The sequence below is a fragment of the Triturus cristatus genome, chromosome 5_1 (genome assembly GCF_964204655.1).
Source record: "Triturus cristatus chromosome 5_1, aTriCri1.1, whole genome shotgun sequence".
In the NCBI taxonomy this organism is placed as follows: domain Eukaryota; kingdom Metazoa; phylum Chordata; class Amphibia; order Caudata; family Salamandridae; genus Triturus; species Triturus cristatus.
The window spans coordinates 224,944,017-224,969,323 of NC_140587.1; positions in this window are offsets into that span (position 1 = coordinate 224,944,017).

Genomic DNA, 25,307 nt, shown 5'->3' on the forward strand with positions numbered 1-25,307 from the left:
AACAGATGAGCAATATAATTGACCTCTAAGCATCCTTAAGATCATACATTTCTTAAAAATATGAAATATTATACTTGTTACCTAACAGTAATATATATCTATGCATAACCAACTATTGAAAAATAAAACCTCACTTTAAGTTAAAGAGATTTATTGAATAAAACAGGTAATAGTGGTAGGGCAGTGGAGTCGACAGATGACGACGAGGAAAGATTACATTATTTGTTTTTTAAACTATTGCCTTGAGCTCGCCCCATCTCCGAGTCAGCAATGCAGCAAGCGCAAAGTAAGTGTTTTTTCTTTTTTTTTAGATTTGACTTTCCCTCATTGTCTTCTGTCGACTCAACACTGCTCTTACCTACACCGCCCCTCACTGCTAACTACCATTGTCTGTAGATAGGGATTTGAAATCCATGGTTGATTGTATGTGAACAGCAATATACCATCCATGGTGCGCCCCCTTGATGTAAAGTAGTCAATAAAGCTACTTTGCATTACTTGTGATCTACTTTTTAGCACAAATCAGTATTTGCGTTAAAAAGTAAATCCCAATACAACACTTTGCATCAAGTTTGTATTACTTTTCAGATGGAAATCTGGTTCAAAGTGCTAGAACGTTTCCATCAAAGATTGGTGGTGCGGTAGAATATAAATACACTAAATGCATAAAAATGTAAACCACTCAATCCTGCTCTTGTATATCAATATTCTTCTGTCAAAAACTATCAATTCACAGTTAACCTTAACTACCATGCACTAGGGAGTAACTATAATTTTGTTGAACAAATGATTGATTGTATGGCAGTGTCGCTACAAAAAGCAAATTTATATTTACTGTTAGGATAGTTAAATATCCATTAGAACAGTTGCTCATGCAATGTGGCACTAACCCTCACTTCTTTCCTATGTGAAACAATCATCTCTGTCAAATGCACACTCACAACAAATGGAAATATGCCTGACCTCACTATTGCTGCTACTAATTGTGTCACAGTGCTTATTCCCTTTAAAACATACTGATCTGACCATTTCCAAATTCCCTTTCACATTATTACCTCCATTGCCAGTGCCTGGAGACCCTCACGGGTGACGAGAAGCACTCTTCAAATCTACTGATTGATTGATTGAACTGCCCAAAGCACATCGGAAAACTCTGTATGCATGGAATAGAACCACCATAAATCACTTTTAATTCCATTATCAGTACTTCATTATCTACTCATATCAGGCATTAAAATACTACTAACCACCATTCTAATTCTACACTATTGGAAATCATCAAAAAAGTGGCTCCATTACATAGAGCAAAAACTAGTAGTTTTTAGATAATCTCGACTCATAAATACTGCTTGTGCACCGCATTAAATACACCGGAGGATAATTCTTAAAAATTGATCAAAGACTTGAAAATTCATCAAAGTCTTGAAAATTGATCAAAGCCTTGAAAGAATAACAGAAGATAAACAAGGTTAATTGATGGCCAAAATATACATGACCTACCGACAAAAATTACCAGAAAACTCATGCAATCATGCAATAACAAACTTACTAAAGAACCTAATGGCCCAATATTACCAACGAAAGGTTGCTCAGAGCTTTTAGCTTTTTTTCTCAGTAAAGATACACACTTTGAGGCAAAAGATCCCAGCTACCTCCTGAAAAAGGAATAATCTCTACTAGTCTCTACTCTCAAAGTTCCGAGCCCTAACTGGACCTCCTTCACCTCTCTGCCCCCTCAGCCTCTAGAACCTCCAGAAAATATAGTTGATTCTACCATTGAACTCTCCTTGAACAACTTACAAGAGTGTGTACTTACAAAACTGATGAAATCAGGATGCTCAATCCTTTGTCCTCATGGGCTCAACATCATAAATTCCTCATCGCCACAGGTAGATGTGCTACTAGCACCAAAGAACAGAATGATAAAATCAGTCATGAGAACCTAAGGGGTGACATAGACTAAGTCAAAGTTTATCATTTGATTAATTAAATTGTTTACAATTTGGAAAGGCAAAGTTTGCCAATGTCAAGCATTCCCTTTCTTGTGAAAATCCTGAAGAAAATCATTAAATAACAAAATATGGCTACAACGTATAGCAGACTGGTTTCTATGAAGGACACAATATCCAAAAAGCTTCCTTAAAAAGAGTGATGCTGCTTTTCTGGTGATTTACAAAGGACAAACATGTCAAATTATTCTCCTTAAACTGTCTGCAGTATATAATATTTTAAACTCAAGAATTTTTTTACATACTTTATCATTAAACGTAGGCCTAAGTATTAATTGTATACTGTATTTGCCGCAAATTACCCTAATAGCACATTAACAGCTTCTGAAGAAATGAAAATGCTTTGCAATAAATATGCACACTTCCTGACATGTTGTAAAGAAGTCCAAGACACGATCTGGAAGTTCCAACCAGATGTATTTAGGAGTAAATATAGAGACCACCAGCTCAGGCAGCAGCTCAGCTCCAACTGCCAGAGCTCCAGTCCAGAAACAAGAACATTCTGTTGTCATGTAATGACACATGGAATGTAGTGACACATCCCAGCAACAGGGACAGAAAGGAAAGAAAAGCAAGGCAGCAATGTAGAGGAAAAGGAAAGGAGAGATATAAGTAAAGTAGGCCACAACACATCTCCCTCCCATACAATGAAAGGAAAATATTGCAAAATTACAGTGAACTAAATTGAAACTGCAGAGAAACAAAATGCACAATATCACAGTCATAAATGTCAGAAAATCTTTTTTGAAGAGTAATGAGAGCATTAAAAAAAACAGAGTACAGCAAACACATAAATCTAGGACATTTGATAGTCTTTTTGCCAGGTCGGTTTGCATCTCAATCTCCGGGAATTTCCAAAATCAGGACCATCGGAAACAGGATCATCAAAAGCAGATCGAGAACACTCTGACCCACTTGAGCCCAATCCCCGACCACGTCCTTGAGCATCGGAACCAGGTTGCCATTTAACTAACCTAGACATGCTCCATATCTCACCAGAATCCAAAACGACAACTTTCTTTCTGACTTCCTTGATGATAAAGGGCCCCATAAACCGTGAGCGAACCTTCCTAAAAAAAACAGGATTTCTGATCAACATCTCATCACCCACACACCAGTGTTTGAGCAAAGAGGAATTTTTCTGATCAAACCAGCTTTTGTATTTTTCTTGATATTGTCTCCGTCTAGACTCATTTCGCTTATTCATCTCCACATCATTCACATCCAATTTAAACCATGCAGGACTCAACTTGTCATAAGGTTTCCTACCTCTCAGCATTGAAAAAGGAGAAACTGAAGTCAAACAATTAGGAGTTTTGTGGTGAGCCCACCATGTCTCTCTGAGCATCTTTTTAAGAGAAGATCTACTCTGCAAAGCTCTCTGAGCGTAACACTTGACCAACCTATTCATGCTTTCAGCCAGGCCATTGGCTTGCGGCGAGTACAAAGCCATCTTAAAGTGAGTGATGAACAATTCTTTCAGGAAAGTGTTCATCTCATGGGAGACGAATTGGACCCCATTATCAGTGATGAGGTGCTTGGGAATACCTTCTCTGGAAAACTCCTCAGAGAGAAATTCAATAACAGTCCTGGAGTTGACGACAGGCACACATTTGGTAACCATCCACTTGGAGGTGTAATCCACCAACAGCAGCACATAGTGCTCGTCATGAGCAAACAACTCAAAAGGCCCAGTAATGTCCAAACCCAACTTGGACCAAGGCTCAAAGGGAACTTCCACAGGCGAGAGAGGTGCAGTGCGTGTCTTTTTGCTCTTGTCACCGTTGGCACACTCCCAGCAGTCTTTGACAACCTCCTCTACCTGCCGATCCATGGTCAGCCACCAGTACCACTCACAAACCCTGGCCTTAGTCAGATTCCTCCCTAGATGTTCCTTATGGGCTAAATTGATAATCTTGGACCTAGGATCACGAGGAGGTATTACACGATTACCCATCAACAGTTTCTCATCGAAAACACACAGCTCATCTTTAACATTGAGGAAGCATTTCAAGGATTCAGGTACATCCTTGTCCACAGGCCAACCCTTAACTGAAAATTCTTTGACCATTTCCAAATCATTGTCCCTGCAAGAAGTAAAAGCCAACTCATCAGAATTGACAGCTGACTTATGCACCCATGCCACAAGGGAATACTCCACCTCCACACCAGATTGATCCAAAGGTAACCTGGAAATACAGTCCGCAATGGCATTCTTCGGTCCCGGCACACACTCAACCACAAAATTGAACTCAGATAATCCTTCCATGCAACGTTTGATTCTGGGAGAAATATTGTCAACTTCTCTACAAGTGAAAACTTGGCACAATAGAGTTGAAAGTAGAGGAGCAATCATCAGACCATGAAAATTGCGCTCCCTTCTTGAGTAGCAACCTGAGAGGAGAAGAAACACATGCAAAATTCAGAACAAATTTGGAACAGAATTCTGCCAACCCTAGAAATGATCGAACTTGATCTTTGTTAACAGGTACAGGTGCTTTTACAATGCTTTCGGCAAGGTCCAATTTAGGACTGATCCCTTCACCATAGATAGTATGTCCTAAATAATTTACAGAAGACACACAAAACTTGCATTTTTCTTTTTTGATAACCAAACCTGCATCTTGGAGACACTGTATCACCTTCCACAACTGCTTGTCATGCTCCTGTTGGTACTTCCCATAAACAAGAATGTCATCTTGAAAAATGAGAACCTTGTGTAACCCTTCCAGGACTTTATTCATGACCCTCTGGAAGCAGGCTGCAGCAGATGCCAGGCCAAAGGGCATGCAAACAAATCTGACAGCCCCCAAAGGTGTCACAAACAATGTCAAATGTCTGGAGTCCGGATGAAGTAGAACCTGGTGGTAAGCAGAAGACAGGTACATGACGCTAAAACATTTAGCATTCTTGATCAGGGCAAGAATCTCTGAAATATTTGGCAAAGGTTGCCTGTCAACCCAAATATGTTTGTTTAAACCATGCAAGTCCACACACATGCGAATCCCTTTGCCTCCATCCTTGGTTGCCAAAACGATGGGGGCCAACCACTCAGAACATTCAATTTCTTCAATAACACCCGCAGATTACAATCTTTTAAGCTCCTGATCTAAAGGATCCATCATCATGTGGGGAACTTTCCTTACTTTGCTAACAAATGGCTAGGCGTTCTGTTTGAGAATAATTTTATGCTCAAGATTTTTGAGCAGGCCCAAACCATCACTGAAAACCTTTGGGAACTGTGAACTCACATCATTAGATATTGAACAAGAAGACAGAAGCAACACTTTCTCAGGTGAATTGGGATCCAAAGTGATCCCCACGTCTCTCTGGTGCCTCCACCCAAGAAGATTATCTCCCCTCTTTGCCACATATACCTTCCCAACAGTCTCTCTGTCTTTGAACTGAATTCTTTTGACTACGAATCCCAACACATTAATCTTTACACCACCATAAACAACTGAGTTAATATCTAGGGGAGATAGCTCGACTTTGTCAAGACCAAAAACAGTGTCCCAATTAGCATCACCAACCTTAGTATAAGGTGAACCCGAATCAGCCAAAACAGGAAATAGTTCACCACCAAATAACACCTCACACTCAGGCATGTCTAGCATATCTCCGTCCACAACTCCATCTTCTTTGACCCTACATACAAATGTTTTCTCCTCAACACAATGCACCATCTGATTTCTGCTATTATGGCACACACGTGCGTAATGACGCTTTTTTCCACATTTATTGCAAGTGACAGATCTTGCAAAACAATTGGGGCTGTTAGGCAAATGTCTCTCACTCCCACACCTGAAACACTTAAAACCAGGCCTGTTGTTCCTGGATCCGGTCTGTTCTGAATCAGAAAACCTATATTTAGAACTCAATTGTTCTGAATCAAAAGACTTCTTATCTTTCTCACCATGAGTCCTTTGAGATCATCCTTCTTGGGATCAACCTTCTTAATCTCATGAATTGCTTTACCATCAGCCGAAATATCACTCCTTTTTTCTACGCTCATCTCTCGCACCCGCATATTAGTATTCTACATGCTTTCCACAATGGCCAAAGTTTCTTTGAGATCTGGGTTTTTAGCAAGAAGCTTCTGCTGAACTTTTGTGTCATTGGTGCACCTAACAATTTGGTCCTTAACAAGAGAATCAGTGAGTTGTTCAAACTTGCAAGTACGAGCTAACGTCTTCAGAGTAGCCACATAACTTTCAATCTTCTCTTGCTTACCTTGGAGCCTAGAGAAGAATTTGTGACACTCCAAAACTACATTAATTTTAGATCCAAAATGTTTTTCAAGCATCATAACAGACATGTCATAAAGATTGTCAGGTTCACCCTCTCCATGTCCCAAAACAATCTCATCCAAACTATCATAAACATGCCTGCCTTCAACTCCCAAGTTATGCAATAGCGTAGCTTACTTCCTCACAGCTGAAAACTTTTCTCCTCCAATAGCTAACAAATAGGAGTCAAATAAAGGCTTCCATCTCTTCCAAGGTAGGATGGGATCACCTACATCAGAGAGAAATTGGGGTGGTTGAGACATGCTTGAAGACGCCATTATGAGAACACAACTCAATGATGTACCAAAAAAAACACAATACACTGTGGTGCCGATCACGATCCGGTAAAAAATTCCCCCGTGCGACTCGTATCGGGTCTTTTTACCGTACGAATCGTACAAGTGCCGTACGAACTGGCAATCACGATTCGCATGGTAAAAAGTCCATACGAACCGCACTGGGAATCATTCCCCACACGTCCCCGGGTCGGAAAATGTGTCCGACACGTCCTCGGACGATTTACCTTACAAACGTGAAAAACCAAGTCCGACCTAGGAATCACGATCCATCCCGTGCGTCCGAGGTTACAACCGTATGGAAAAAACACCGTCCGCACCGAACTCCTACAGCAACCATGGAGACATGTGCCCGCATACGCGCCCAACACTCCCCCCAGCCCCCGTACGTCCGACACGTACCCCCCGTATATGTATACCCCCACCCGTCTAGGTACACCCCAGTACGTTCCAGTCGTACCCCCACCCCAGTACGTGTCGTACCACCGTCAATGTACACCCCCCCACCCCAGTACGTGTCGTACCACCGTCAATGTACACCCCCCCACCCCAGTACGTGTCGTACCACCGTCCATGTACACCCCCCCCTGTACGTGTCGTACCCCCCGTGTACCTACACCCCAGTACGTGCGAGCCACACCCCCACCCCAGGACGTGTCATAGCCCCGTCCACCCACACCCCAGTACGTTCCAGTCGTACCCCCACCCCAGTACGTGTCGTACCCCCGTGTACCTACACCCCAGTACGTGCGAGCCACACCCCCACCCCAGGACGTGTCATAGCCCCGTCCACCCACACCCCAGTACGTTCCAGTCGTACCCCCACCCCAGTACGTGTCGTACCACCGTCAATGTACACCCCCCCACCCCAGTACATGTCGTACCACCGTCCATGTACACCCCCCCCTGTACGTGTCGTACCCCCGTGTACCTACACCCCAGTACGTGCGAGCCACACCCCCACCCCAGGACGTGTCATAGCCCCGTCTACTCACACCCCAGTACGTTCCAGTCGTACCCCCACCCCAGTACGTGTCGTACCACCGTCAATGTACACCCCCCCACCCCAGTACGTGTCGTACCACCGTCCATGTACACCCCCCCCTGTACGTGTCGTACCCCCCGTGTACCTACACCCCAGTACGTGCGAGCCACACCCCCACCCCAGGACGTGTCATAGCCCCGTCCACCCACACCCCAGTACGTTCCAGTCGTACCCCCACCCCAGTACGTGTCGTACCCCCCGTGTACCTACACCCCAGTACGTGCGAGCCACACCCCCACCCCAGGACGTGTCATAGCCCCGTCCACCCACACCCCAGTACGTTCCAGTCGTACCCCCACCCCAGTACGTGTCGTACCACCGTCAATGTACACCCCCCCACCCCAGTACGTGTCGTACCACCGTCCATGTACACCCCCCCCTGTACGTGTCGTACCCCCCGTGTACCTACACCCCAGTACGTGCGAGCCACACCCCCACCCCAGGACGTGTCATAGCCCCGTCTACCCACACCCCAGTACGTTCCAGTCGTACCCCCACCCCAGTACGTGTCGTACCACCGTCAATGTACACCCCCCCACCCCAGTACGTGTCATACCACCGTCCATGTACACCCCCCCCCTGTACGTGTCGTACCCCCCGTGTACCTACACCCCAGTACGTGCGAGCCACACCCCCACCCCAGGACGTGTCATAGCCCCGTCCACCCACACCCCAGTACGTTCCAGTCGTACCCCCACCCCAGTACGTGTCGTACCCCCCGTGTACCTACACCCCAGTACGTGCGAGCCACACCCCCACCCCAGGACGTGTCATAGCCCCGTCCACCCACACCCCAGTACGTTCCAGTCGTACCCCCACCCCAGTACGTGTCGTACCACCGTCAATGTACACCCCCCCACCCCAGTACGTGTCGTACCACCGTCCATGTACACCCCCCCCCTGTACGTGTCTTACCCCCCGTGTACCTACACCCCAGTACGTGCGAGCCACACCCCCACCCCAGGACGTGTCATAGCCCCGTCTACCCACACCCCAGTACGTTCCAGTCGTACCCCCACCCCAGTACGTGTCGTACCACCGTCAATGTACACCCCCCCACCCCAGTACGTGTCGTACCACCGTCCATGTACACCCCCCCTGTACGTGTCGTACCCCCCGTGTACCTACACCCCAGTACGTGCGAGCCACACCCCCACCCCAGGACGTGTCATAGCCCCGTCTACCCACACCCCAGTACGTTCCAGTCGTACCCCCACCCCAGTACGTTCCTGGCGCACCCCCAACACAACCTCCTAAGTACGGAGCGCACCCCATGCCCCAACATCACAACCGCATGTACGAGTCGTACAAAGCCACACACAAGGACCAAATCGTACAACCAAATGGCCCATGTACACACCGTACACACGCTCAAAACGCACGTACACAACAAGGCCAAAACAAAACAACTCAACAATACACCATTCGAAAGGCACACAGCCACTAAACATGGCCAACAACCACTAAAATAACACAATCACTGACCTGCAACTGTCAAAAACAGAGGCCCAATACACCACCACTCCTTATAACACACCCACCCAAAATTCAAACACTGCCACACCCACCCATGGACCAATAAAAAGGGCCCACACACACAAACCATGAGCCTTTGCAACAGACCCACTGCTGCCAGACACCACAGAACCAGACTACAAGCGACACCACATCTTACACTTGCACACCTTCACACGACCACCCTCACAAACACCCTCTCATCACATTCACACACACACACAACCATCCACACCCCCCCCAACATCCACACACCCCCCACACCCACACCATCCCCACCCACACCCCTCACCATGCCCACTACCAAGAATCCAAAGTTCAGTCACCGAGAGTTGGAGGTCCTTGTTGATCAAATCCTCAGAGTCGAGCCACAGATCTTTGGAACATTGGTCAGAAGCACCAGCCAGGCAGCCAAAACAGCCATGTGGCAGACCATCGTCGATGCTGTGAATGCTGTTGCGGACACCAGGAGGACCAAGCAGGATTGCCAGAACAGGTGGTACGATCTGCGGAGGAGGGTCAGAGCCAAGAGACAGGAGGAACACGACCAGGCCAACGCCACCGGAGGAGGGCCCTCCCGCAGAGCCGTACAGTACCATCCCTGGGAGGAAAGGGTGATGGCCATACTGCCGGTGGAGGCAGTTGAAGGAGTAGAAGGACTCCGAGACCCGGGTGAGTACACAAACAACGCACCTCACATGGGGGGAACTGCAACCACAACCAAAATTAATAACAGGCACGCAACCACCACAAGCCATCGCATTACTCAACCACACTCCATGAGCAGGCACATGCCACTGCTGCCACCATGCCCCATGCACCCAGCTGGACAATGTCAAGTCACAGGCCACAGAAGACAACAACACATGACACGGTAACCCGGATGTCGGGAGGCTGGGCACCAAGAATCACATAGTGCGACTCCAAAGCAGACAACAATGCCCTCTGCCCATATGGCCTAGGTCACAGCCAGACAAACACTGTGTCCCAACACAGGAATGACTTGCCAGCAAATGGCGGACGCCTTGCATCAACACATGGGGGTGAAGGCACTGTTTTGCACATGCCAGCAGCTAATGAACAGCCAACAGTGTGAAAGAGTGGCAGCACACACCACCACAGCAGCAGCGCACAGACACACAGCAGACAAAATGGGTGCCTGGAGATCAGAAACAAACTCACATCAACAGGCCAAGGGCCACTCAAAGATCTGCTAACAGTGTGTGCCCAGGAAGCTGGGCCAAGGTGACAGAGGGTGACACACGGAGGGAGGGAGAGGGGGACACAGAGGGAGGGAGAGGGGGACTGAGAGGGAGGGAGACGGACAGAGGGAGGAGGCTGACACACAGAGGGAGGGAGAGGGGGACAGAGAGGGAGGGAGAGGGGGACAGAGAGGGAGGGAGACACAGGAAGATGGACAGAGGGAGGAGGCTGACACACAGAGGGAGGGAGAGGGGGACAGAGAGGGAGGGAGAGGGGGACAGAGAGGGAGGGAGACACAGGAAGATGGACAGAGGGAGGAGGCTGACACACAGAGGGAGGGAGAGGGGGACAGAGAGGGAGGGAGAGGGGGACAGAGAAGGAGGGAGACACAGGGAGAGCAAATCAGTCCTGTGGTGTGTGGGAATGTCTGCTCGTCAGCAGGTGGACTGCGTGCATGTAGACAAGGGTGGCCAGTGCCAGAACCCCCCCTCTTCATCATGGCAAAACGCAGGGCCATGTCACAACCTGTACACGAGCACAAGGACAGCCACCTGCATCATATAAGTGTGTGGATCCACTCCATGTGCACATGTACAGTGCTACAAGGAAGGCGCAAATGCATAGCTCGGCACACATGCACACTCCACTGCTGACTGCAGTCACACTTGACGCAGCAAGTAAGACTGTGCCACACATAGTTAAAGGGGCCAAATTGGTGCCCAAGGGACACACACATGCACAAGTGCACTGTGAGTGGAATGCAAGACAGATCCTAATTCCAAGAGGAAATGTGCCAACTTTGTAACGGATGAAACATGGATGTTGCATGGATCAAAATTAACATTTTCTCTCTCACACACAGGTCAACGTCGTGCTGCACCCCCCAACACTGGGGGGGAACACTCACAGGACCCGGATCTGCAGGAGACCGATCCCACCGGCAGCGACCACTCTCACCACTCTGCGGACGACCCCGACCGACCTGGCCCCTCTGGTGTCCAACCACCTGCAGCACCTGCGTCAGGTACAACCGTGCCAACCACCACCCCCACTCCTGCCACATCCCAGGAGACACCCAGGATCCCTGCCCCAACACCACAATGCAGCCAGGCTCGCCAGGAGGGACACGGTGTCCCGGGCACCCAGGAGGAGGCAGGCGACAACGCCAATGCCACCCCTCAGGGGTCCTGGAGACCCGATGTGCCCACAAGTGCAGGCCAGACGCAAGTGGGCAGGGGTGGTGGGAGTGGAGGACGGCGGAGGCGCGAGCCTGACCAGTTGGCTGGGGATCCGGTATTTTCACATGTCCGTAACATCCTGGACTCATACCGGCAGGACACCACGGGCATGGCCCAGGTTGTGTCCGTCCTCGAGGGGATCAAGGTCCAGCAGGCCCAGCAACATGCGGAGCTAATAGCCTGTCTACAGCTACACCAACGGAGGATGGAGGACAGACAGGCTGAGCAAGTGACGGCGTCCCAGGGGATTCACGCTGAACTCCGTCGGATGGCCGACACCATGGCCGACCCTCCCTGTGCCAGAAGGCGGAGAACATCACCACCCACAGGGAGGGATCATGAGGAGGAGGAGGAAACATCCGACGGAGCATCCCAGACGTCGTCACGGCCTGCTGCTGAGGTTCCCCGCAGGAAGCCGGGTTGTCCACGGAAAGGACCGTGAGGGTGGCTGCTACATCACCATCTCCCAGGACACCTGGCCTGGCACCTGGCCCACTGGAGCAACAGCATCACAGCATCAAGAGACATTCTCTGCCACATGGCCCTGCTGGTCACTGGCTGACCAATGTTGACAAAGACTGTGGCATGGACTCTGAGGATTTCCAATGGCAAGGACACCAACTCCCCTACTGAACTTTGGATTCCCTAATCCCGGAAAGCCCCTCACTTTGTCCCCCCCCCCCCCCCAATAATAAATCACACTATTAAGAGTAGATGCCTGCTGGTAGCATTATTACCTAACATGTGTCTTGTACAGTCTAAACATGCCTGAGTCATCTGTTCACTTCAACCATCCACACCCTGGGGCCTGAGTCTGGCACAGGACACATGGGTCACAGTTTATTAGGCAAGACAGACATGGAGCACCATACACACCCGTGATGGTCAGAACCAGCTGAGGGGGTGGCCGAACAACCGTGCTGACAGACACATTGAGTACAGCAACAGTCATGCGCAGAGGTCAGGGATCCTGGCCCGTGTCCTGGGGGGCACCCAGGTACGTGTAGACAGGTGGCAGAACCATGTCCTGCAAGCTTGAGTCCGGTGGATGCAGAGAATGGGGGCCTGGACAACGTTGGATGCATGGGGATGGCACATGTCACACTACCCACACAGTCATGGACATCATGCCCAATACACAGTCTCAGCACACACACAGCTTGCATCTTGCCACTCGACACATTGACACATAGCCACAATCTGGGAATACCATGCCAGACATGCAGGATGCACCGTGCCAACACACCAGCATTGACTGAGAAGAGGCACCTTGGAGGCATAGGGACACCTTTAATAGTCATGTTTTTGGGATTGCAGAGGCAACTTGAAGTACACATGAACACATCATGTGGAGTAACATGTGGCTCAAACACTGGCACCCCCCTTCTGCAGCACAAATGCGTGATAGCCATGGAACTGGCACACAAGTGTCGGCTAACAGCTAAATACCCACAGCTGCTCACGGAGAGACTGCCATACACCATACATCCGCTGATGTGGAAGTCCCACGCCATGTCAAGACAATGTTAACCGTATGTGTCCGAGGGCAGTGTCACACACATTGATGCCTTCATCACAATCCACTATCCCATCACTGATAACTGACAACCAGGCAGCCCATCTATTCAGGTGTACCCAGCTGCATGTCGTGTCCCATGGGGATGCCACATGTCTGCAGAGGAACCAAACCCCGACCGGGCCAGTGTGCACACATCGTGAACAACTGCCACACCCAATACACCCCAGATGCATCCCTTACCCCATGGAGACTTCCAAACGTGTCCGTGCCTGTAACGCTGAGTCAGCCCACGATGCCATGTCCATGAGGAATAGCAGTGCCACAACAATGCAACCAGAAGACGGCATGCGCAGGTACCTGGGGAAGAGAGACACACAAGAAGTCAGCCACAAAGAGCACAGCCACTTGCATGTGCATTGACTCGACACATGTATGGATGAAAAAATGCTAGGTCACAATTATGAGTGGGGAAATACTACCATCACTGCCACCATCACTCCAGTGACACACCCACGCACACCTCTGACTCACGTGCCATACATGCAGGTGGAGACACGCATCACAACACATGCCACACGGGGACCAAGGCGTGCACACTCAGACACTGGTACTCACCACTAAGCAAAGAAGTCGCGTATGAGCCGAGTCCGGATGTCCTCTTGCGGCTCCACATCCTCCACATCACTAGCCCCATTGCCAAGCCCTTCGTCCTCCACGGGTGGATGGTCCTCGTCATGTTGATTCAGGATGAGTGGCACAGCTCTTTCAACTGCCATGTTGTGCAGCATGCAGCAGACCATGAAGATCTTGCAAACCTTTGCCGGGGCATATGGGAGTGCGCCGCCGGTCTTGTGGAGGCACCGGAATCGGCTCTTCAGCATGCCAAACGTCCTCTCTATCACTCGCCTTGTCCGGCCATGGGTGGTGTTGTAGCGGAGCTGGGCCGGCGTGATGGGGTTGCGGAGAGGTGTCAGCAGCCAAGGCATGTTGGGATAGCCAGCGTCCCCTAAATGGAAAGCACATGGATATCGTTAGAACTGGCGAAGCGGTAGTGCTGCTCGGCCAAACAGAATACAGGACAGACAGACTGTACCCACCAACAACACATGCTCGTTCGTTGCGCAGCTGCATCATCATATCAGGCATCCCGCTACGCCTCATGATGTAGGCATCGTGTGCTGATCCTGGGAAACGAGCACAGACATGTGAAATCACCATGTTGGACAGACACACCACAAGGGCATTAATGGAGTGGTAGTGCTTCCGATTGCGGTACGCCACCTCCCGTGCGTGTGGTGGTACCAAACCTACATGTGTCCCATCTATGGACCCAATGACATGGGGCATCCCTCCCAGGGCATAGAAACCACGCTTGACCTCAGTCATCTGTTCAGGGTTTGGGAACTTGATGAAGTCATCCAGGTGAATCAACATGGCCTCCAAGAAATCATGCAGCACACCGCTGAACATGCTCTGGGACATGCCACCAACATGAGCTATGGTATTTTGGAAGGTACCCGTGGCAAGGAAATGTAGGGCAGCCATTACCTTCAGCTGGGGTGTCAGTGCCGTAGGATACCTGTGCTGCGGTTGCAGGTGTGGTGCCAGTCTCGCCGTCAGCTCCAGAATCAACGGTTGGGTGAAGCGGTAGAGCCGGATCCTGTCATTCTCCTGCATGGTGGCCAAGTCTGGAATTCTTCGGGCAACAGGAGGCGCTCTGCAGTAATTTGGAAGTGACAAGGAAGAGTGAGTGCACTACGAGAACAACTCATGTCTACTGAGCACATGTAAATCTGGCAATACACACATGCCACATAGGGAGTCAGGCATGTGCTACATGCCCAGGACACGTATGGATGCAAGGTGACACTCCTTCCAAGACCCAGCTACACACGGTGATTGAGAACCTCCCCATGCCACGCCATGGAAATAGCTGTGTCCCAGTGCAAGTGCACTGCCCGACGCAAGACAGGAGTGACATACACCCACACATCAGCAGAAGTGTGATGCCGATTGCAGAGACTGGCAGCGGAACACTTGAGCCACAGGTCACATGACATTACACTAGTCCAGCCCACACACCTTGCCATGAAGGTGCACATGTCATGACTCACCACACATTCCTTGTGAGTTTGCTGACATGGCCTTGTCACGCTACTCCGTGTCCCTTGCATACATGTGCACCTCACATCCGAGAACACATGTGGCATGGTGTTGGGAACAGTGTGCAATGACAATCTACACACAGCCACATGTTGGTTGCTGCAACGGCTGCTGCTTTTGAGGGTGCTACAACATCAACCTGATGTAAATCCCGGACACATATATGGCATAGTCACATTGTGCACTGTGGGTAGTGATAAGTCATGTGTCATGACCCCTGTACCTGGCATCATGGGACACTTCCGTGTGTTGGTGTCGGTGCCATGCCAGTGACGCTCACCCCAAGTGCGCAGTCCCACATGCACACATGTCAAAGGAGTCAAGGGCATGCCTGGCACACATTGCACCCTCACACAGTACACATGTACACATCTCATCATACATCTGGTGCCTTCTCCACTCAGGAGGCATGTTCCACATCACAGCCTGTGACACCTGTGCCCCACACATGTGGTAATGCACAGACGATGCCTTGATGTCCATTCCTGGACAAGTATGTCCATCCATGGACAAGTATGTCCGCCCTATTCCTACATGTGTGTCGCCTATCACCACAGTGATGTGTAAAATCCGCCGTACTGCTGCTGAGAGGGCCTGTGCATGTTCCCAAATCACTGTGGGAGTGCTGCCGTATGTGTACCCATCGTGATGGCGAGCGTAAATGTGAGTGTACGGTCCGTACCACTACGGGTACGCATACGCGTGCAGACCCATAGTGATGGAGAGCGTAAATGTGAGTGTACGGCCCTATCACTATGGGTCTGCACGCGTATGCGTACCCGTAGTGGTACGGACCGTACACTCGCATCTACGCTCACTATCACTATGGGTCTGCACGCGTATGCGTACCCGTAGTGGTACGGACCGTACACTCGCATCTACGCTCACTATCACTATGGGTCTGCACGCGTATGCGTACCCGTAGTGGTACGGACCGTACACTCGCATCTACGCTCACTATCACTATGGGTCTGCACGCGTATGCGTACCCGTAGTGGTACGGACCGTACACTCGCATCTACGCTCACTATCACTACGAGTACGCATACGCGTGCAGACCCATAGTGATGGAGAGCGTAGATGCGAGTGTACGGTCCGTACCACTACGGGTACGCATACGCGTGCAGACCCATAGTGATAGTGAGCGTAGATGCGAGTGTACGGTCCGTACCACTACGGGTACGCATACGCGTGCAGACCCATAGTGATGGAGAGGGTAGGCATGCATGTACGGGCCGTTGCCATGCATTTGGGGTGCCCTAGGGCCCCCACACGCACCGTACCTGTGTGTGATGCTCCAAATTACATAGGGGACAAGTATTAAGGCCTACATGCATGCTGGTTGTCATGGAGACCAAGTTCAAAATTCGAAATTGTTCTGGAAGGTGCACAGCAGAAGTCAGTTGGAATTTGTCTACTTTGTTGCAATGTGTTTGTGGGGCTGACATCATGCAGGAGAATGAAACCGATAGAGAACCCACAGACTGCTAGGTTTGTAGGGATTGGTGGAAACATAGGATGCAAATGTGAGTGACCAATCTCTCTGTACTCCTGTGCATGAGACTGGGCAGAAGGGCACATATAAGGCAGCCAGGTCCCATGAGGGAGCACTTGCCTGCACATCTTTGCATTCGTCGACCCAGCTGCTGCTACTGATTCCCTGGAACCATGTCAAGGGCTGTGGAGAGGACACAGCCATTCACCCTGGAGGAGAACATGGCTCTGCTGGATGTGATCCTCCCACAGTACCCCATGCTGTATGGGCGACCAGGGTATCAGGTGAGTGCATAGGCCACTGCCACAGACTGTCCCTATGTTGTGACTGTGACTTCTGCCATTGCGTCCAGGTGTAACACACATGCCATGTACTGTCGGGGGGGTCCCAGGGGGGGGTGCCTGATGTCTCCCAGCAGTGCCCTGAGACAGGAGGGGTGGGGGCCTATCACTCACAGCAGTGCCCTGAGACAGGAGGGGTGGGGGCCTAGAACTCACAGCAGTGCCCTGAGCCAGGAGGGGTGTGTGCAGAGTCCTCCCAGCAGTGCCCTGAGACAGGAGGGGTGGGGGCCTATCACTCACAGCAGTGCCCTGAGACAGGAGGGGTGGGTACAGAGTGCTCCCAGCAGTGCCCTGAGACAGGAGGGGTGGGTACAGTGTGCTCCCAGCAGTGCCCTGAGACAGGAGGGGTGTGTGCCTATCACTAACAGCAGTGCCCTGAGACAGGAGGGGTGGGTGTGATGCACAGTGTGAGCCTTGATCATTGATTGTGACATTGCCATCATTCCACCTGTGTACCCACTGTGGCACGTAGTGCTTTTTCCCCTCACCAGGGGATGATGTCCCTATGACAAAGGTGCAATGCGTTGGCTGCATGACATGCCTTGTTGTAACCAGCTAATTTGTACCCATATGTCTCTCTGTGACATGTGGCTGGTGTATTGATGTGGTGTCACTTGTTCTTCCTCACAGGTAGGCGCCACTGCCAAGGAGCAGATCTGGCTGACCGCCGTCAGTGCCGTGAGGCGTGTGGATGGTCGGAGGCGGAGCCTGCCCCAGGTGAGGAAACGCTGGCAGGATATCCGGTGCTGGACGCGGAGGATTGCACGGCTCCTGCTGGGGGACTCACCTGAGAGCCACAAGAACCGCGGGCGCCGCCGTCTGAGCCACCTCCACAGGCGTGTGCTGCCGGTGGTCTTTCCAGACCTGGAGAGGCGCTTACAGGCGATGCAGCAGCCGGAAGGGGGTAGGTACATGTGTGTTTGTTGTGTGTCACCGGCATTTGTAAGGGCACAGTAGCATGAATTCACTGGCAGGGTTTAAAGGTGCTGTGCAGATCCTGTTTGCCCCAGTATAGCGCTGTGCCCCTGCCACCCTTCCCCTCCTTGCAATGTGTTCCCTGGTCTGTGTGTAGTCACTCCTTCACAGGGTAATGTAGGCTGGCGCTTTGTCCACGGGAACAATGTCTGTAGCATCATGTGTGGGGGTGGTGTGTAACAGGTTGTGGGACATTGCCTGTGCACTGTCAAGTTCACTGCATGTGGGTTCCATATCAGTTGGCACTGATGCTGACTCCAGACATGGGAGTTGGTCTCTCATGTGTCATGCATTACAGCGCGCATGTCCCATGTAGTGGCCTGTGACATGATGTGCATGAGTGTGCGATACACATAGTGCAGGGATGGTGACGTGTGTTGCAGTCATTACCATTCAGTAGCATGTAGTTGCGTGCCCACTACTGTCCCCTGGGGCACCTTTTCCTCAGTGGTGTATGTGTCATCATAAACGTGGCCACTGTCAGTGTCTACAGCGTAAGTTGTGCTCTCTGCCATTGTCCCCTGTCACCATGCATATAGACGTGCTATTTTGTACAGGTGTCCACTGTGCAGCCTGACCTGATTGTCCTTCTTCATACTCACAGTTGCCAGTGCCTGTGTGTCTTGCTATACTCATCTGAGGATGGGCACTGGTACCACATTATTTGTACAGGCGCACCTTGGCTGTTTGGCGTCCAATCTCGCTTTTTGCCTGCCCCTGTGTGTATCACCCAGACTATGAGATGTTGGTGCCACCTGTGTCTCAACAATTTGCCTCGTGTAGGGTCTTGTTGGGGCGGGCAATGCCTATGTGTTAAATCCTGATTACCACTTGCTCGGTCTGGGCAGTGTGTGATGTGTCTGGACACACACGCAATGTGCAGTGACAGAGTCATGTTGTGCATGTTTTCAGCATTACCTATGCAGCATGTGTCTCAAGTTCATGGATATGGTCCCTGGTCATCGGTATTTTCGCCAACGCTGTGTGGTGCAGATGCAGTGCTGGATTGTCCCCAGGGCCTGGGTGCTATGTCAGACTCCTTTTCCTGTGTTTAGCTATTGTCTCATGCTCTCCATGGTATTTCAGTGGCATGGTGGCTCAACCAACTGTGTGTTTCATGCCCTACATCGGTACCCTGTTCAGTAGATGTTAGGGATCTTCCTTTTCAGGCCATGCAATGTTACCTATGTAGATTGGACTCATGTGACAGATGTGTACAGATGTCTGATTATTTCTGTCTCTCCACCCTGCCCACAGCATCGTCGGGGGACACAGAGGGAGACATGGACACAGACCAGGCGGAGGGACCGAGCACCAGTGCCAGCCGTGACATCGGGTCTGGCACATCGAGTGGTACAGAGGCGGAGGAGAGTGTGGCCGAGGACCTGTCGACTGGCACATCAGACTACGAAGCTGACAGGTCCGGGGACGATGTCTCCGAGTGGGCGGAGGCTGCACCAGCAGCTGACAGCGGAACAACACCTCGCACCGCCCCCTCAGTTTCCACCAGCCGCCTCCCACTTGCTCGTGTCCCTTCCCAGCGTGCCCGGTCACAGCATGTCTCCTTCCTGCCAGGCACCGCACCCCCTGCCCCTGTCTCCACTGCTGCCGCCAATGCAGAGTCTGTGGACATCCAGCGGCAACTGCAGGTTGGTCAGGCTGCGATCCTTAATGTCCTCCATGCCCACGGCAAAACCCTCACCAACATCGAGGCTTTCTTGGAGGGCATTCATTCATCGCAGGCTGACCAACGCAACTTGCTGAGGTCCATCGACTCCACACTGACTGCAGCAGTGGGTCTCCTGCAGCGCGACCTCCCCCCACCTACCCCTGCCCCATCCACACTTCCCACTCCCATGCCTGTCACACGTACACCCAGACGTCGGCATGCACCCACATCAACGGACACGGGCACCACACCAGCAGGGAAGGTCCACCGCACTCCTCCTGACACGCACACACAGGGTGAGGTAGGCACACCCACTGGGTCGGGGGGCAAACGTGTGACACGCAGCCATAGTGGGAGTCCGCATTCTACCCAGTCCACTCCCTCCAAATCCCCTCCCCTCAGCTCTCCTGGCCACATCTCCCCCAAGGACACCTTCATGGCCGCTCTGTCCCTGAGCCCCACAGTTACACCACCACGCAAGCGGTCAAGGAGGTCCCCGGTCAGGGTGGTTGAGTCTCCCCCCCTGTCTCCACCCTCCCCCGGTGGCGCTGCGACCCATCCCTCTGACCCCCCCCCCCCCTCCTTGGGGCCTGAGGTCCCTTCGGGTGCAGGGGACTCCCTGGAGGACCTTGCAAAGGTGTGTAGTGCCATCCTGGCCTCCGCCTTTGGCACTGACCCACCCCCTGTGGTGGAGTCCTCCATCCCTGCACCCACAACGCCGCCCCTTTGCCCTGATGTCCCTGCGGTGCCTGTTGCTTCCCCCCCCCCTGATGCCCTCACCAGTGTGGAAGACGATGCCATTTGACTGTGCAGGCAATGTAGGGGACACGCATCCCACTGTGTCCCCCATCCAGCTGAGAATCATTGACTGCCCTATGGGCTTAGTGAAGATTGAACTGCCTGCGATCCACGGACATTGTGCTCATGCTGAATAAAGCTTAATTTTGTTTTCATTATCACACTACTGCTATGCTGGTATTGGTGTTGGTGGGGCTGCTACATGGTTTTGGGTGGTGTGTAAGGGTTTGGGTGTGTGGGATATGTAGTAGTGTACTGCTCATTGGTGGGACCCTGTGATCTGTGTGCCATCACAAGGTGTTGGCTAACTTTCTTTGTTCATGTAAGCAGTTACTGCATGGTGCACTTGTCCCAGGGTGTATTCCTTCCTCTGTGTACCCAGCTTTCTTCCCTGCAGGGTGTTCCCAATGTTTAGCGCAGAGCTGTGTCTACATGAGCTGTGTGTGTGACGGAGCCCTTCTACTTTGGCCATGCATGCAGGGCCATGTCTCCACCTGCGACAATCGTGGCATCCTTGGTGATCACTGTACTTGTGTGTGGAGTCTGTTGACATGAGTTCATGGGGACATGTTCCCTTGTAGCCAGTATGCATGTGGATAATTCTGGCCTCACACACATGTGTTACACCCCTCCTGTCTCAGGGCACTGCTGGGAGTGATGGGCACCCACCCCTCCTGTCTCAGGGCACTGCTGGGAGGACTCTGCACCCACCCCTCCTGTCTCAGGGCACTGCTGGGAGGACTCCACACCCACCCCTCCTGTGTCAGGGCACTGCTGGGAGGACTCCACACCCACCCCTCCTGTCTCAGGGCACTGCTGGGAGGACTCCACACCCACCCCTCCTGTCTCAGGGCACTGCTGGGAGGACTCCACACCCACCCCTCCTGTCTCAGGGCACTGCTGGGAGTGATAGGCACCCACCCCTCCTGTCTCAGGACACTGCTGGGAGTGATAGGCACCCACCCCTCCTGTCTCAGGACACTGCTGGGAGGACTCCACACCCACCCCTCCTGTGTCAGGGCACTGCTGGGAGGACTCCACACCCACCCCTCCTGTCTCAGGGCACTGCTGGGAGGACTCCACACCCACCCCTCCTGTCTCAGGGCACTGCTGGGTGGACTCTGCACACACACCTCCGATTTCAGGATATGTGCGCTTGGCACATACACGGTGGGGGTACGCACAATGCATTCGAGGTGAGGGTACGAGTCTACTGACACTGGTGTGGTGGGGGTACGCTCCGTACGTCCGCGGGTGTGGGTGCGGGTCGTACTTACACTGTTGGGCTGGGGGGTACGCTCCTTGCATTCGCGGGTGGGGGTACGGGTCGTACTTACACTGTTGGGCTGGGGGGTACGCTCCTTGCATTTGCGGGTGGGGGTACGGGTCGAACTTACACTGTTGGGGTGGGGGTACGCTCCGTACGTCCGCGGGTGGGGGTACGGGTCGAACTTACACTGTTGGGGTGGGGGTACGCTCCGTACGTCCGCGGGTGGGGGTACGGGTCGTACTGACACTGTTGGCATGGGGGGTACGCTCCTTGCATTCGCGGGTGGGGGTACGGGTCGTACTTACACTGTTGGGCTGGGGGGTACGCTCCTTGCATTCGTGGGTGGGGGTACGGGTCGTACTTACACTGTTGGGCTGGGGGGTACGCTCCTTGCATTCGCGGGTGGGGGTACGGGTCGTACTTACACTGTTGGGCTGGGGGGTACGCTCCTTGCATTTGCGGGTGGGGGTACGGGTCGTACTTACACTGTTGGGCTGGGGGGTACGCTCCTTGCATTCGTGGGTGGGGGTACGGGTCGTACTTACACTGTTGGGCTGGGGGGTACGCTCCTTGCATTCGCGGGTGGGGGTACGGGTCGTACTTACACTGTTGGGCTGGGGGGTACGCTCCTTGCATTTGCGGGTGGGGGTACGGGTCGTACTTACATTGTTGGGCTGGGGGGTACGCTCCTTGCATTCATGGGTGGGGGTTCGAGTCGTACTTACACTGTTGGCATGGGGGGTACGCTGCATGCATACGCGGGTGAGGGTACGGGTCGAACTTACACTGTTGGGGTGGGGGTACGCTCCATGCATACGCGGGTGGGGGTACGGGTCGTACTTGCACTGTTGGGCTGGGGGGTACGCTCCTTGCATACGGGGTGGGGGTAGGGTCCGTACATATCCGTCCCCACGCTATGTGATGTTTGTGCGGCCCGTACCCAGGCCTTTGCCACGTGGGTGCGATCCGTCCCGCCATTGTTGGGGTGACGTGTGTGGGCGTGGTCCGACTGGTACCCACGCTCTTCAGGCGTGGGTACGGGACGTACCTGTCTGGTTGTGTTGCCGGTTCGCGTGGTGACGGACTTCCGTTGTGGCGGTCGCTGGCTTATCAGGACACGCCCCCACCCCCTCGTGGTGACCAGGGCATGGGAGTCAGGTATGTCCAGGACATGTGTGGTGTGTGACTTATGTGGTTGTTTTGTGGCCTGCCCTGGTCGTGCCACCCCCACCCCACCCCACTTTCCCCCCTCCCTTAGTTATTCTGACCTTCTGCGGCGTCTGCGTCGTAACCTGTAGAGGAGGTGTACTGCTATGAGGGCAGGGATGACTCGTAGGTTCGGGTCCATGTCTGTCCGTCGCGTACTGGTCCTCCTTGTTCGCGTCGTCGTCTGTCCGTCGCGTACTGGTGGTCCTTGTTCGCGTCGTCCTGATTTCCCGGCAGTTTTTGGCTGCCGCAAAATATTCACCGTGCGGGGTGACGTCGGTGCGAATCGTGATTCCTGGGTCGTGAATGGCTGGCTGCGAGCGTCCCGACGTCAGGTCGGCGCTTTCCCGGATCGCATTGGTAGGTGTTTTTTGTTCGGTCGGGCTTTTTTACGAATCGTACGGTAATGGTGTACCCGTGCGAATCGTAATTCCTTGTTTGTAAAAATTGTCGACCGGGTACGCGTCGGGCGGAGATTATGCTCCGTCCGACGGTTCGTACCCGGTTTTTGCCTGATCGTGATAGGCACCTGTGTGTATATGAATAAGAGTGAGGAGAAAAAGAAAAAAATATATATCTAGCACGTAAAATAGTCACAGTTGTTTAAAATAACCTTCTTTCTTTCTTTCTCTTAATTGAATTGTGAAATAAAATAAAAAAATAGAATAAATGTGCGTATTACCAATATGCACAAAGTAAAGTACCTTAAAGAAATGGTGTGCGCATCACAGCGCAAACTGTAATAGAATGAGAATCACACTGAGGAAGTGGTTATCACTGCAGCTTGTGATGACACAATGCACATGCTCCCATTCGTGAAGAAGTGTGCGCATCACTGCGCATGCTAACAGCTTCATAGAAAGTGATGCGCGCGTCACCGCACGTGTACAGAGCAAATGAAAACGTGAATACTACTGCACACACTTCTTTTGGGACGACAGCACACACTTCATGTGGGACGAGGATTGATGTAGTGGTGTGCTCTGCGCATGCGCTACATACAGAAGGAAGGTTGCCGCAGAGTGGATTGAAGAAACCACAGGCGTCAAGTCGATGTAGTATGCTCTGCGCATGCGCCACACACAGAAGGACGGATGCTGCAGTGTGAATTTAAAAAACAAATTTCTTCCGTGTCTTCCAGACTGCACAGAAATTGACTCACTGCCGCTGGATCCAGAACGAAGGAATGCACCGTGAACAGCGCGCACACTGCTTGGTTGCCTAGGAGCTAGCACAACAACAGGAATGCCTCAGGTAAGTGACGTCATAAGGCTCCATGCATCGGATAGAAAAATTACTGTTACTCTTGGCCTAGAAACTGTTCAAAACCATCGTTGGGCCTCAAAGTAATCGGTAATATAGAAACAACTCCTAAATTTGCCAATCTGTGAGGCATACAGTTCAACATTAAAGTAACTTAATCTCCGTAGTCCAAGGAGATAATAGCAACAAAATGCTGAAACATATAAATGGGTTCGATGGGGAAGCTGGTGGTCTATGAATTCCTGTCCCCACTCAGGCACAATTCATCGCCAGTGTAAAGAAGTCCAAGACACGATCTGGAAGTCCCAACCAGATTTATTCAGGAGTAAATATAGAGACGCTCCTGGACACTTACTCCTGGTCACTCGCTGTGCGGAATACCCGACGCATTTCCGGACTCTTCCACATTTGCAATTCGAAAGCCGTGAGGGGAACGGCGGCGGCGGCGAAGCGAAGCAGTACTACAATCCCCAGAAGGCCCTGCGCTGCCAGCGCGCACGGCGCCAGCTGAGGGGAGGAAGCCCTCAAAAGACCGGGACGCCTCCCGCAGCGCGGGACGCTCCTGGACACTTACTCCTGGTCACTCGCTGTGCGGAATACCCGACGCATTTCCGGACTCTTCCACACTTGCAACTCGAAAGCCGTGAGGGGAACGGCGGCGGCGGCGAAGCGAAGCAGTACTACAATCCCCAGAAGGCCCTGCGCTGCCAGCGCGCACAGCGTCAGCTGAGGGGAGGAAGCCCTCAAAAGACCGGGACGCCTCCCGCAAGGGCGGGCCCGTCTCGCGCCCGTCATCGCCAGGAAGAGGCAGGGCTGGGCACCCCCTCGTGGATTCGCATTCCATCTCTAAAGGTACTGTGTCCAACACGGGGTTTGTGATCCCCATTTGCCGTGACTTTGTGACTCTGGGACTGTGTTCCACTGGTGTACTAAATTGTCAAAGGACATATGCCTGTTTTACATATCAAATTGCTCTTGTAGAGCACACTTTGTGATTTCTGGGGGTTCTACAT